Raw genomic sequence first — 16,028 nt, forward strand, 5'->3', positions numbered from 1 at the left:
GGATTACATCTTCAAACTAAGGGCAACCGTGGCATGGCATCCGTGACAGGGAGATGCGTCCATCATGCATGATGATGTATACAGGTGAGATAATCTATCTAGCTACATTTTCAGATATTACACGTTTATAATTTTGACAAAGTGGTTTCATTTCAAGCTAAAGTGTACTGTTAGCTAGCTGCTAGCTAATGTTAGCTGGCTTGCTCCCTAGCTAACGTTAAGTGCATGACGTTATTATTCGTATCCCAGAACCGTTTACATGGCTAGTTAGAGCCTAATGTTAGCTAGCTAACATTGAACCTGGTTGGTTAGCTTCCAGCAGATTCATGCAGGGTAATCACGACATGATTTGGCACTATGTTCATTGTTGTTTAGCTGGCTGGCTCATTAGCTTACGCTACGTGACGTGTGTGATCTTACACATTGTTTACCTAGCTAGGTTAATTGTTTAGCTAGCTAGCTACATGTCTTAAGCTAAAGTGTCCATCACCCGTTGAATATGGCCGGTGTCAGGAAACATCGGCAAAAAAGCGTAATACAATTGTTGTCAGCAGAGCTGGTTAGGCTGTTTTCATGTTATCCAGAGGTAAACAAACATCGGCCAGTGTGTCAAGTGTGCGCTCTGAAAGCTCCAAGAGCGAAACGAGATGGGTGGGGCTAAAGCTTAAGAGGGTGTGTACGATGCTGAATGATTGTAGACAAAGAAGAGATCTTCACTAGATACCAAAACATTCAAAGGCCATTTTCTCAAAAGTGAATTTACAAGTTTAGCAACTTTCAAAGCAGAATTACTTTCCCATTGTTCCTCAAATTCAGTGTATGATATACTGTACCATTTTGTAGCTCTGAGTCTCTTTATTCAATGTAAAAAACACCATTTCAAATTTTGCTACGTAAGTCCGAATCCAGGTGATGAGTCACAAATGGTTTGCCTAATGCAGTAACTTGGAGAGATAATGTTCAAAGAATCCATTTTGGCAATTAGGTGAAAGCATTCCTTTTCTAAATATATGTTTCCCAAGGATTAATGTAGAGCAAGTGTGAAAATCACAGCAAAATGTTTGGATGCAAATGGGATTATAAATGTATCAACTTTTAAAGCAGCATTGATAAGCCATTTTGAAGTCTGTACTTTTATCCAATGTAAAAAACACAATTTCAGATTTTGGAACATAAGACTGGAAAGAGGTGGTCGGTCACGTATCCCTCCAATTGATCAATAATATAATAATACTTTCAAAAAAAAATATATATATATATATATTGTCACGATCGTCGTATGGAATGGACCAAGGTGCAGCACGGTGAGCGTACATTTTTCTTTATTTTGCAATTGTCGCCAACAAAACAATAATACAACAAAAACGACCGTGATGCTCCGTAAGGCTATACATGCACAAACGAAGACAACTACCCACAACTACCAAAAGGAAAAAAGGCTGCCTAAGTCTGATTCCCAATCAGAAACAACGATAGACAGCTGTCCCTGATTGAGAACCATACCCGGCCAAAACATAGAAACAAACAACATAGAATGCCCACCCCAAATCACACCCTGGCCTAACCAAATAGAGAAATAAAACGGCTCTCTAAGGTCAGTGCGTGACAATTATTTTCAATTTACTATCTGTAGAAACAATAGAAAGGTTCAAAACTTGTATGAAACATTACAGCACAGTTGAAAAATATATGGCAAATAGAAATCCAATATGGATGGTGTTAAGAAATAGATATGAGGGGTTGAATGGAGCTGAAGGTTGGGGCTAATAACAACTAATAACAACAAGATACCGAATGCAAAACATACTGTGCCCGTAAAACGTATATAGGTTTCAAGAACTTTTTTGAAAGAGCACAGTTTGAAAGATATGGTAAATAGAAATCAAACCGGATGGACATCAGAAGTAGATGGGAGAGGTTGCGGGTAGAGGAAGCACAGGAGTAAAAACAAACAAAATAGAACTGTTGTAAAATAGACTGTGTCCATAAAATGTATATACACTGCTCAAAAAAATAAAGGGAACACTTAAACAACACAATGTAACTCCAAGTCAATCACACTTCTGTGAAATCAAACTGTCCACTTAGGAAGCAACACTGATTGACAATAAATTTCACATGCTGTTGTGCAAACTGCCAGAGCCCTGCAAAATGACCTCCAGCAGGCCACAAATGTGCATGTGTCAGCAATATTTGGTCTCACAAGGGGTCTGAGGATCTCATCTCGGTACCTAATGGCAGTCAGGCTACCTCTGGCGAGCACATGGAGGGCTGTGCGGCCCCACAAAAAAATCCACCCCACACCATGACTGACCCACCGCCAAACCGGTCATGCTGGAGGAGAGTTGCAGGCAGCAGAACGTTCTCCACGGCATCTCCAGACTCTGTCACGTCTGTCACATGTGCTCATGTGCTCAGTGTGAACCTGCTTTCATCTGTGAAGAGCACAGGGCGCCAGTGGCGAATTTGCCAATCTTGGTGTTCTCTGGCAAATGCCAAACGTCCTGCACGGTGTTGGGCTGTAAGCACAACCCCCACCTGTGGACGTCGGGCCCTCATACCACCTCATGGAGTCTGTTTCTGACCGTTGAGCAGACACATGCACATTTGTGGCCTGCTGGAAGTCATTTTGCAGGGCTCTGGCAGTGCTCCTCCTTGCACAAAGGCGGAGGTAGCGGTACTGCTGCTGGGTTGTTGCCCTCCTACGGCCTCCTCCACGTCTCCTGATGTACTGGCCTGTCTCCTGGTAGCGCCTCCATGCTCTGGACACTACGCTGACAGACACAGCAAACCTTCTTGCCACAGCTCGCATTGATGTGCCATCCTGGATGAGCTGCACTACCTGAGCCACTTGTGTGGGTTGTAGACTCCGTCTCATGCTACCACTAGAGTGAAAGCACCGCCAGCATTCAAAAGTGACCAAAACATCAGCCAGGAAGCATAGGAACTGAGAAGTGGTCTGTGGTCACCACCTGCAGAACCACTCCTTTATTGGGGGTGTCTTGCTAATTGCCTATAATTTCCACCTTTTGTCTATTCCATTTGCACAACAGCATGTGAAACGTATTGTCAATCAGTGTTGCTTCCTAAGTGGACAGTTTGATTTCACAGAAGTGTGATTGACTTGGAGTTACATTGTGTTGTTTAAGTGGCCTTTATTTTTTGAGCAGTGTATAGTATAAGCTGGAAATACAGGCCTAAGCATTGTTATTCACTAGTTTTCTCCAATTGTGGGAGGGGTTGGTAGTGTTGCAGGGTAATTAAAATATATATATATGTATTTATGTGTATGTATGTGTAAATATATTTGCAAAAATATATAAATGGGGATCGGAAGTGTTGCAGACAATTACATTGAAGGAAGCTACAATTGATCTGCAATATTAAAGCTGAACTACCCCCCCCCCCCCTAAAAAGAAAACACTCCCTCCACACACACAGACATACACACACACACAATCGTATTTCCCCTCACCTGAACCCTAACTCCTAACTCCTAACTCCTAACCAGAAACCCAAACCTAATTGTAACCCTAAACTTAACCCCTAAGCTTAAAATAGCCCTTTTCCTTGTGAGGACTTCTGGTCCCCACAAGGATAGTAAAACGAACACACACACACACACACACACACACACACACACACACACACACACACACACACACACACACACACACACACACACACACACACAACACCACAACCCACACACACACACACACACACACACACTGTATGACTCTTTGATGTACAGTCTAAAAAGAAGAGGCAGCAGTATATACTCACAGTAAATGAATCCAATCTTCCACATACTCTATTTTCCCATCCCTTCATCCCGGCACTGTAGCAAACTGCTGCACAAAGCCTTCTTTTTAATGGGGGAAAAACAACTTCTGTATTATGCTGATCAGAAATGATGCATGGCAGGCGCAACTAGCAGGGAATTATAATCACATGCCCCGGGCATATTAATACTTTTCTCCCTTTCAATTGGGAAGTCAATTACATACAGGTTAAAGACATCATTAAAGCAGTGTTTCCTGAACTGCTCCTTGCTCCCTGTCAAAATAACTTATGACGCATTGACAGGATTGATTTGAAATGGAGACCAGCAACGTGCCAGCACTAAACTAGTGGAGCAGGCATCTATTTTTATTTTTAGGCAAATATTTATTTCTTCTTGGCCYGAGAACTGACGATTTGTCACTGTGAACTCCTAAGGCTGTTTATTCTAACCAAACCTATGCTCAGGTAATTGTGAGTATCTGAATGCTAACTAAAACAATTCATCATAGCATGAATGATGCTGATAATGGTCAGGGGTGATGATTATTGTTTCCATGAGATTCTGATCTGTGTTGTAAGTGTGTAATCGGAGAAGGAGGCTCATTGGCCATGCATGGTAGATAGAAGGGTAGAAACGGACTCATTAAAAAATTGTCACACGTGGCAATGCATACTGGGAGCTGCTACCGACAGCAACCATTGATCACTGACACCATCTATGTAGAGTGGGGCTTAATGAATGCACAGAACAAAGTAGTGGAGATTACAGAAAGAGAGAGAGAGAGAGAGAGAGAGGGGTATGGAGAGAGGCTGTGGTTATTAAAGAGAGGGATGAAATGCTATTGTTCCGGGTCCTCATGGGAGTTTTCCTCTCTTTGTGAAGATATGCCAGAGCGCTCAGCCAAGCCTTGGGCTGTGGGGGAAAGTGTGTGTGTGTGTGTCTGTTTCTCTCTCTCTGTCTGTGTGTGTGTGTATGTGTTGATCTGTCTGCATTTGTGTGTGTGTGTCAGTAGACCACCTTAATTAGACTTGAGAATTGTACAAAGTGAGCGCATGAGCCAAGCCAAGCTGAACCAGACTGGGGCCGGCCCTGCCCAACGCGCTTTGCGCTTAAGCTTCAACTAATTGGGCTGAAGGCGAGTCAAAAGCCCTTCTCCAGCTGTGTCAAGCGAGCACTAGACTGGAGAAAGCTTTCTCCCTCTCTTTCCTATTTATTTATTTGAGGCTTCCATTGGATCGATACCACTTTATATTCCTCCATTTTACATTATTTTCATTCGGTATGCATTGCTTTTGTTATTGCCTCGATCAGAAAAAATGGTAAATGCCAGATTTTGCATTGGTGCTTCTTTCTCTCCATTCTCTAGGTGTAAAGTGTTGTCTGAAGAGCGGATCTACAGTATAAAACTGTGCAAGCTGCTCTTTCTAAGTGAGAGGACCATACAGTCGTTTTGGAGACAAGCGTTCCTACCAGGCTGTCAATTTAAAGATAGGGATTGAACAACGAGAGGCTTCCCCTGAGTCGCTCTGCATGATTCCAGTATACAGGATGCAACGTAATTGCATGGCTACTTTGCATCTTTCTCTCTCTCTGTACTGTATGTCTCTCAATTATCCATGATAGAGTTGAAGGAGATGCTTGTTTGAGAGTTTTTTTTATTGTCTCACGCACCGGTGCATTGAAATGTGTTGTTTCACAGGGTCAGTCATAGTAGGGTTACGTGCCTTGCTCAACAACACATTGGCCGATTTTTCACTTTGTCTGGTCAGGTATTCAAACCAGCGACCTTTCAGTTACTGGCCCAAAGCTCTAACCGCTAGGCTACCTGCCACCATATCTGGTACCTCACCATGCAATGTATTGTCATTGTTAGGTTCTAATTCTCAGAGTAAAAACTCGACGGACACCATGAAAGCTTAAACCAAGTTTATTCTTCCCAGAGGGTCAATACAGCTGCATTTGGCCAAAGACATTGTTCACACAAGCACTGATATTTAACCCTTTCTCTATGCTGAGTCTCCTCCTACACATCTGAAAAAAACATTGTATCTCTATTGCTTAAGCAGGAAACGAAGTCATACGGGCCATAAACTTGTATTTCTCCCTTAACATGACCTGACCTGATCTCGACCCCACCTCATCATTAATCGATGGCTCTCTCCCCTTATGAATACCTGCCACGTGATCGCTTTCCCTACACTCAATACATTCCAAGCTTAATTGCCCCCACCATATACTTTCCTCCTACAAAGAGCCAACGGGCTACACCAGAGGTTACTGGTTATGGCACCCCTCATTTCTCTATTACAACTAATGATTAATAAGGATTTAAAGTTCATAAATCCAAACCAATCAATATATTTGGAAAGTATTCAGACCCCAACGCGTCACCGGGGGCACACTGCCTGCCCTCCAGGACACCTACAGCACCCGGTGTCACAGGAAGGCTAAGAAGGTCATCAAGGACCTCAGCCACATGAGCCATGGCCCTATCATCCAGAAGGAAAGGTCAGTACAGGTGCATGAAATCTAGAACCCGAGAGACTGAAAAACAGCTTTTATCTGAACACCATTACACTGTTAAATAGCAGTCACTAGGCGGCCTCCACCCAGTACCCTGCCCTGAACTCAGTCACTGTCAAATAAAGAAAAACCCTTGAATGTGTAGGTGTGTCCAAACCTTTGACTGGTACTGTATATATACAGTGGGGCAAAAAGGTATTTAGTCAGCCACCAATTGTGCAGGTTCTCCCACTTAAAAAGAGAGAGGCCTGTACATTTCTTCATAGGTACACTTCAACTATGACAGACAAAATGAGGGAAAAAATCCAGAAAATCACATTGTAGGATTTTTAATGAATTTATTTGCAAATTATGGTGGAAAATAAGTATTTGGTCACCTACAAACAAGCAAGATTTCTYGCTCTCACAGACCTGTAACTTCTTCTTTAAGAGGCTCCTCTGTCCTCCACTCGTTACCTGTATTAATGGCACCTGTTTGAACTTGTTATCAGTATAAAAGACACCTGTCCACAACCTCAAACAGTCACACTCCAAACTCCACTATGGCCAAGACCAAAGAGCTGTCAAAGGACACCAGAAACAAAATTGTAGACCTGCACCAGGCTGGGAAGACTGAATCTGCAATAGGTAAGCAGCTTGGTTTGAAGATGTCTCTTATACACATCTAGATGTGTATAAGAGACAGGCTTAAGCCAGTACATGTCCAGGCCCATCTGAAGTTTGCTAGAGAGCATTTGGATGATCCAGAAGAAGATTGGGAGAATGTCATATGGTCAGATGAAACCAAAATATAACTTTTTGGTAAAAACTCAACTCGTCGTGTTTGGAGGACAAAGAATGCTGAGTTGCATCCAAAGAACACCATACTTACTGTGAAGCATGGGGGTGGAAACATCATGCTTTGGGGCTGTTTTTCTGCAAAGGGACCAGGACGACTGATCCGTGTAAAGGAAAGAATGAATGGGGCCATGTATCGTGAGATTTTGAGTGAAAACCTCCTTCCATCAGCAAGGGCATTGAAGATGAAACGTGGCTGGGTCTTTCAGCATGACAATGATCCCAAACACACCGCCGGGGCAACGAAGGAGTGGCTTCGTAAGAAGCATTTCAAGGTCCTGGAGTGGCCTAGCCAGTCTCCAGATCTCAACCCCATAGAAAATCTTTGGAGGGAGTTGAAAGTCCGTGTTGCCCAGCAACAGCCCGAAAACATCCCTGCTCTAGAGGAGATCTGCATGGAGGAATGGGCCAAAATACCAGCAACAGTGTGTGAAAACCTTGTGAAGACTTACAGAAAACCTTTGACCTCTGTCATTGCCAACAAAGGGTATATAARAAAGTATTGAGATAAACTTTTGTTATTGCCAAATACTTATTTTCCACCATAATTTGCAAATAAATTCATAAAAAATCCTACAATGTGATTTCCGGATTTTTTTTCTCATTTTGTCTGTCATAGTTGAAGTGTACCTATGTGTCACGTTCCTGACCTGTTTTCTCTTGTTTTTGTATGTGTTTAGTTGGTCAGGGCGTGAGTTGGGGTGGGCATTCTATGTTATGTGTTTCTATGTTTAGGTTCATTATCTGTTAGCCTTATATGGTTCTCAATCAGGGACAGGTGTTATTCATTTCCTCTGATTGAGAATCATATATAGGTAGGCTGTTTCACCCTGTTTGTTTGTGGGTGATTGTCTTCCGTGTCTGTATGTATGTTCGTACCACACGGGACTGTAGCGTTTGTTTGTAGTCTGTACCTGTTCGTGCGTTCTTCGTGTATTTGTAAGTTCTCATGTTCAGGTCTGTTTAGTTCGTTTTGTTGTTTTGTATTTTCAAGTATATTTTCGTGTCAGTGTTCGTCTGGTCTATTAAATAAATATTAATTATGTATTCATCACCCGCTGCGCCTTGGTCCGCTCATTCACCACAAGACGACCGTTACACTATGATGAAAATTACAGGCCTCTCATCTTTTTAAGTGGGAGAACTTGCACAATTGGTGGCTGACTAAATACTTTTTTGCCCCACTGTATTTATACTGCGGACTCCGACATTGGTCGTCCTAATATTTCTATATTTCTTAATTACATTCTTTTACTTTTAGATGTGTGTCTTGTTAGATATTACTGCTAGCATTTCACTACACCTGCAATAACATCTGCTAAATACTGTATGTGTATGCGACCAATAAAATTTGATTTGAACTGGTTACTAACTTAATTAGTTGTCAACAAGTACATGTGTGGTATATTATCTGATATACACTATATACACTACATGACCAAAAGTATATGCTTGTCAAACTGTAAAGTTTGGTGGAGGAGGAATAATGGTCTGGGGCTCTTTTTCATGGTTCAGGCTAGGCCCCTTAGTTCCAGTGAAGAAAAATCTTAATGCTACAGCATACAGTGCATTCGGAAAGTATTCACACCTCTTGACTCGTTCCACATTCTGTTACTTGGCAGCCTTATTCTACAATGGATTATATTAACATTTTACTCATCAATCCATACACAATACCCCATAATGACCAAGTGAAATTAAATGTTTAACCATTTTTGCAAATGTATAAAAAAAACAAAAAACTTAAATACCTTATTTACATAAGTATTCAGACCCTTTGCTATGAGACTCGAAATTGAGCTCAGGTGCATCCTGTTTCCATTGATCATCCTTGAGATGTTTCTACAACTTGATTGGAGTCCACCTGTGGTAAATGAAATTGATTGGACATGATTTGGAAATGCACACACCTGTCTATATAAGGTTCCACAGTTGACAGTGCATGTCAGAGCAAAACCCAAGCCAGAAGGTCGAAGGAATTGTCTGTAGAGCTCCGAGACAGGATTGTGTTGAGGCACAGATCTGGGGAAGGGTCCCAGAAAATGTCTGTAGCATTGAAGGTTCCCAAAAACACAGTGGCCTCCATCACTCTTAAATGGAGGAAGTTTGGAACCACCAAGACTTAGCATACGGGGGAGAAGGGCCTTGGTCAGGGAGGTGACCAAGTACCCAAATGGTCACTCTAACAGAGTTCCTCTGTGGAGATGCGAGAGCCTTCCAGAAGGACAACCATCTCTTTTTTAAAACTCTGTTAATTCAGTTGTACACACATAATAAGACAACATAATACAAACAATATAAATAATCTAATATGCTCAACTATTCAATTTAAAAAATCAAAAATCAAAATAATAATAACTATAAGGATACCGTAATTTAGACAAGTTAAACACACTGGGCAGAAGGGTACAAAGGTTAAAGGGCAATCTGTCGTTAATACAGGAACAGAGCGGTCGCCTCACCATTGTTCCTGCAAACAGACAAGGAATAGAGGCAGAGAAATGCAACCACTCACAGACAGTCATGGCCACAGACTGACCATCTAACCGACCAATATTTAAGTTTTACAATGCTTTTTTTTTTACACTTACATTGTTTACAAACAGGGCAAAACAAGCTCACATTTTAGGCTTTGACAGGGCAAGAGGAATAAGACATCCTCAAGTCACATTCAATAAGAATAAATAGGCACATCACCAAACTCAATGTCCTCCCCAAAAAAACATTAAGAAACGCTGCTCCAACCTGTAAATCACAGGGGTGTCAAATACAGATGTATTTTTGTTTTAATAGGAATGCCATCAGAGGGTGGACTGTTCAAAGTAAGACAGCAATGGAGCCCAAGCATCATAAAACCGTTTGGAGTTCCCACTTGTATTGAATACATTTGTTTCTGATTTCAGAGAGCACAACACATCCCCCACCCAATATTTAGAAGATGGGGGAACCGCCATCTTCCAGTTCTGGAGTATTAGCCGTCTATTTAAAAGAGTTGTATAAGCAACAGTGTCCGACTGAATACTTGACAGGGGGGTGCTTATGGGCAGTACTCCAAAAAGGGCTGTAAGGGGAGACGGATCTATAACAGTGTCATATATATCAGAGAAATATTTAAATATTCATTCCCAGAAACCAGACAGTTTATGACAGTTTCAAAACATATGAAACAGTGTGGCTGGTTCCGTTTTACATCGAACACAAGTAGGATCAAAACGTGAGAATATTCTTCGGAGTTTAGCCCTGGACCAGTGGATACGGTGAACCACCTTGAATTGAATAATGGCGTGTCTAGTGCCAAAAGAGGAACAACGCACCCTTTGCAGCACAGATTCCCAGGTGTCATCCCCAAGTTCCTCCCCCAAATCTTTTTCCCATTGAGTCTTTAAAGGCAACAAAGAAGGGTTCTATAAGTCATTAATAATTGCATATATATCTGAAATTGCACCCTTAGGATGCTTGTTTCGCTCAGAAATGCTCTCTAAAGCCGTACTAGCAGGCCTATTGGGAAAGTCAAATGTGCTAGGTCTAACAAATTTCCTAGTCTGGAGATAGTGGAAGAAGTGGGTTTGGGAGAGGTTGAACTATTCCTGTAGCTGAGCAAAAGAGGCAAATGTATCATCAAATAATAATTTGGCTAGTGAACAGAGGCCTAGTGAGTGCCAGATGCCAAAAGCCCCATCATTTAAAGGTGGAGTAAATATTGATTGGACCTGATAGAGAAAAGCCTCTAAGGCTAAATGGAACTGATTCCAATTTTTAAGAGATTGCTTTACAATTGGGTTGACACACCGTTTGCCTAGGGACATTGGGAGAGATGAGCACAACGCAGGGGAAAGTGCAGCAGGTTTACATGATTCAGACTCAATCTGGACCCAGAGTGGTCTTGGGTGAGTAGAGTCAGTCTGTAGCTAGTACAAAGGGCTCTGAAATGTGCAGCTCAATAGTATGTCTGAACATTTTGTAGAGCTAAACCACCCAATGCCTTAGGCTTCTAGAAATGTTTTCTACCAATACATGGTATCTTGCCATCCCAAATTAAATACATCAATGTTTGATCCAGTGAATTAAAATAAGATTTTGGAATAAAAATGGGTAAACATTTAAATAAATATAACAATTTGGGCAACACATTAATTTGAATGACAACCTTTTCTCAATACAGGGGGTGCTGTTTCCACTTTGGAAAATATCGMCTCCAAATTAAACTGCCTCATACTCAATTCTTGCTCGTACAATATGCATATTATTATTACTATTGGATAGAAAACAATCTCTAGTTTCTAAAACCGTTTGAATTATGTCTGTGGGTGAACCAGAACTCTTTCTACAGCGAAAATCATGACAGGACATGCGAAGGTCTGAAAACTAGGCTCTATTCTGAGATCAGTTTAAAACTCTGTATGTGCCCTATGGGTCGAAATGAACTGCACCCGCCTTCCCCTGGATGTTAGTAACCAATGAGAAGTGGAATGGAGTCTCTACGTATTTCTCAGAGTTTATAAAACGCCATGGAGTGACATGTACGTTCTTTTGGACGCTCGTCAAGGCGCAAGAGAGGACATCAGAATGGCATGCTCAAAAGCTCTCGTTATCGGGCTAAGATATATCCGTCTGTGATTTAATTCGATATAGGTGTTAGAAACATCATAACGAAGTTATTTTAAACCGATTTATATCAGTTTATGCGAGTATATTGCTATTTTCGGAATTTTCGTAGTATTGCGCTTTGAGGATTTGGACATGTGTGTGCCACGTAACTATTGTTAGCTGCTAGTTCCGAAGTTGAAGAGGACGTTTTACAACAAAGCAACGATTATTTTGGACAAAGGACACCTTGCCCAAGATACTGATGGAAGCTCGTCCAAAAGTAAGAGCTATTTATGATTTTATTCCGTATTTATGTGGAAAAATGTAAACGCATTTGTCAGCCATTGTTGCGGCACTAGTCTGGCTGTAACGCACACTGTATGTCTATTAAACGTTCATTTTAAAAATCTAACTCAGCGGTTGCATTAATAACTAATGCATCTTTCATTAGCTGTCAACCTGTATTTTTTTGTCAATCTAATCGATAAATAATCGTAAACTTAGGTGCCTTTCCAAGATGGCGCCGGCCAGAAATGCCATGTTTTGACAGATTACATTGCATAACCACGATTTGTGATGCTAAATATGCACATTTTCGAACAAACTCTATATGCATTGTGTAATATGATGTTACAGGACTGTCATCTGAAGAATTCTAGAAGGTTAGTGAAAAAATTAATATATTTTGGTGGTGATAACGTTATCGCTCTTTTTGCCTTGAATCAATGCTGGGGTGATGTTAGCTCATGTGGTATGCTAATATAACGATATATTGTGTTTTCGCTGGAAACACTTAGAAAATCTGAAATATAGTCTGGATTCACAAGATCTGTGTCTTTCAATGGTAAACTATGATTATACCTGAAAAATGCACATTTTTCAAAAAAAAACATATGTCTATACCATAAATATGTTATCAGACTGTCATCTTATGAAGTTGTTTCTGGTTAGTGGCTATATATATCTTTATTTAGTCGAATTAGTGATGCTACTGATGGAGTAAAAAACTGGTGGAGTAAAAAATGTGGTGTCTTTTGCTAACGTGGTTAGCTAATAGATTTACATATTGTGTCTTCCCTGTAAAACATTTTAAAAATCAGAAATGATGGCTGGATTCACAAGAAGTGTATCTTTCATCTGGTGTCTTTGACTTTGTATTTAATGATATTTAGATGCTAGTATGTTACTGCTGGACGCTTATGCTAGGCTATGCTAGTCAGCTTTTTTACTGTGGGGGGTGCTCCCGGATCCGGGTTTGGGAGGAACTAGAAGTTAACCCTTCCAATAAGAGAAAGGGGTAGAGACTTCCAAAAAGTAAAAGATTGTTTCAAACTATCTACTAGAGCAACAAAATTTTCCTTTAACAAATTTCAATATTTCCTTGTCACTTTAACTTTAACTCCCAAGTAGGTAAATTGATCCCGGACAATCCTAAACTGAAAGCTTGTGAAAGAGCACTTTAAAGCAGCCTGATTTACAGGAAAAAGCTCACTCTTGCCTAGATTGTACCCTGATATTGCTCCAAACTGCTTAAGAATAGATAAGGCATGTGGTAATGAGGTATCGGGGTTGGAGATAAACAAAAGGAGGTTGTCCGCATATAGTGATACTTTCTGCTCTAAGCCCTGAGTACACCTTGAGTACCATCATTAGAGCGTAGTGAGACAGCGAGGGGCTCAATTGCCAAAGCAAACAACAAGGGGGAGAGTGGACAACCCTGTCTGGATCCGCGGTGCAAGGGAACATAATCAGAGGACAAGTTGTTAGTACTTACCGAAGCCATGGGAAATAAATACATATCTTAATCCACACAATGAATTTGGGACCAAAGCCAAATCTATAAAGAGCAGCTGTTAGGGAGTCCCACTCAACGCGGTCAAAAGCTTTTTCCGCATTGAGCAAGACCACCACCTGCGAAACCACCTCCGGGTCCCCAGATGCTGGGGAATACAGTGTATTCATAAGGCATCTAATATTGAAAAACAAATGCCAATTTCTCATAACGCCAGTCTGGACAGAGTGTATTACTTGGTGCAGCAAGCCCTCCATACGGATGGCTAAGAACTTGGCTAGGATTTTGTAGTCACAATTTAAAAGCAAGATTAGGGGATAAGATCCACATTCTAAATAATTGAGACAGGAAACGGTTTAGAAAACCGTCCGCACCTGGTGATTTGTGAACACTGCAGTTGCAATCTCCTCAGACGTAAATAATTCTACTAAACTGTCATGAGAGTCTGTATCAATTGAAGGTTTACCAGTTACTATGACGTATCGTCCCTTAGGATCAGCAATAACCTCAGAAGCTAGTTACCAGTTACTATGACGTATCGTCCCTTAGGATCAGCAATAACCTCAGAAGCTACAAAGGGAGTAGATTTATCAACCAAAATGGCAGCACCCCTTGATTTACTATGAAAGTTGGTGGAACAATTGACCAACCCAGTCCTTGCGAATCCTAAAGTGCTAAAAGGTCCTCAAGTGAAACCCTTTAAATGTGATAGCACCCTCTTACGTTTCACAGGGTTGTTAGCCCCTTAATGTTTTTTTGGCCACCCTGAGCACTCCCGTTATACACCCCATTAGAGCATAGAGTGGAAAAGCAATGAATACCCAAAAATCCCAGGATAACTTGTCTCAGAGTAATAATGTACGGTGTAAGATATTTGGAAAAAGTACAGAAAGATTAACTGAAAAGACGACAGAATGACAACATTAGAACTGAACAATTCAATCTCTTGCCTCCCTCCATCCATCTCCCACCACCCCAGACGATACTTCCCCAAATGAGGTACAAGACTAAATAGAACATGTTTTCTTTGCACAGTATGTCTGTGAGAGTATGGTGTTAAACCCAAACCCAGAGTCCCACCCTTTAAAGTAGCGTTCTGTGTCAGTGAATCAAACAGCAAAAGAAATTGAAGAAATACAAAGTGAATCCCATGTGCCAAGAAATTAGAAAAGCAGCACTTGTAGATGTATAAAATTATATTCCCAGTCTTATAACAGGTATTGAGGGAGAAAATAAAGAAAATATATCAAGGCWCTTTGTCAAAAACCTCTCATTTAAAGTAAGAAAATCGTAGTAAAATGACTAGTTGGACGATGTGACAACGTACAGCCAAGACCACAAAACTACGTCTGTGCAGCGTTGAACGTTTGCTGGGTATAAATTATGTTAAAAACCTTAAAAACTAAAAAAAAWTAGCTTTTGAACAATTACTGTTTACTGGGTCAAGACAAACAGATGCAGTAAACAAATAKCCCAAAATATTTTTAGGTCAATGAGACAATATATAAACAAAATCAATAGGTCATTGAGACAGCATGTAAACAAATTAATTACGTAAATCCTTAATAAAATGTAATAAAAACGACTGCCATAGGTGGCTGCGCACTGCATTGATACAGTGGGGGAGAAGTCCAGGTAGATTGAGAAACTCTGTCCTTGGAAGCCAGAGTGGTATTGCGGACTCGTCGGAGAATCTCCTTCTCATGGTAAAAGTGCACTCGAAGAATTATGTCATGGGGCCTCTCCCCGTCCCAAGGCTTTGGGCGCAGTGACCTGTGGGCACGATAAATAATGGGCTTGTCATCCATGGTGAGAACTTCCTTCAGCAGCCCGGAGATGAAATCCATGGCGCGAGGCACTTCCGCTCACTCTTGGACTGATACCAGTCTCAGGTTATTGCGGCGAGAAAATTCCTCCAAGCTCACACAGCGCTCCTGTACCTTRTTCAGATCCGCAGCCAGGCGTTTCAAGAAGCCTCCAGAGAGGTAGTCAGAGATACTGGTAGCAGAAGTCTCCAGAGCTTCAATGGTCATGGTGTGCAACTCTGTTGTTGTTTTGAGTGATGTGATAGCAGGCACCATATCATTTCACAGGATAGTTAAATCTGCTTTTAAAATATCATAAACCTCTTGTATTCGGGAGGTAGACGGAGTGGTCTTCTGGTCAGACTTGGGAGGCGCACACCACCCAAAGCTTCAGAGTATATTACTTACTGATGTCCAGTCTCTAGATAACAAGGTAGACGAAGTTAGGGCAAGGGTTGCTTTCCAAAAAGATATCAGGCATTGTAACATACTCTGTTTCATGGAKACATGGCTCTCTCAGGATATGCTGTCAGGGTCGATACAGCCACCTGGATTCTTTGTACGTTGCGCCGACAGCAATAAACAACTCTCCTGGAAGAAGAAGGGCGGAGGTGTATGTTTCATGACCAACGACTCATGGTGAAATTGTAATAACATACAGGATCTCAAGTCCTTTTGTTCACCTGACCTAGAATTC

Source organism: Salvelinus sp. IW2-2015, linkage group LG1 (genome assembly GCF_002910315.2).
Source record: "Salvelinus sp. IW2-2015 linkage group LG1, ASM291031v2, whole genome shotgun sequence".
In the NCBI taxonomy this organism is placed as follows: Eukaryota; Metazoa; Chordata; class Actinopteri; order Salmoniformes; family Salmonidae; genus Salvelinus; species Salvelinus sp. IW2-2015.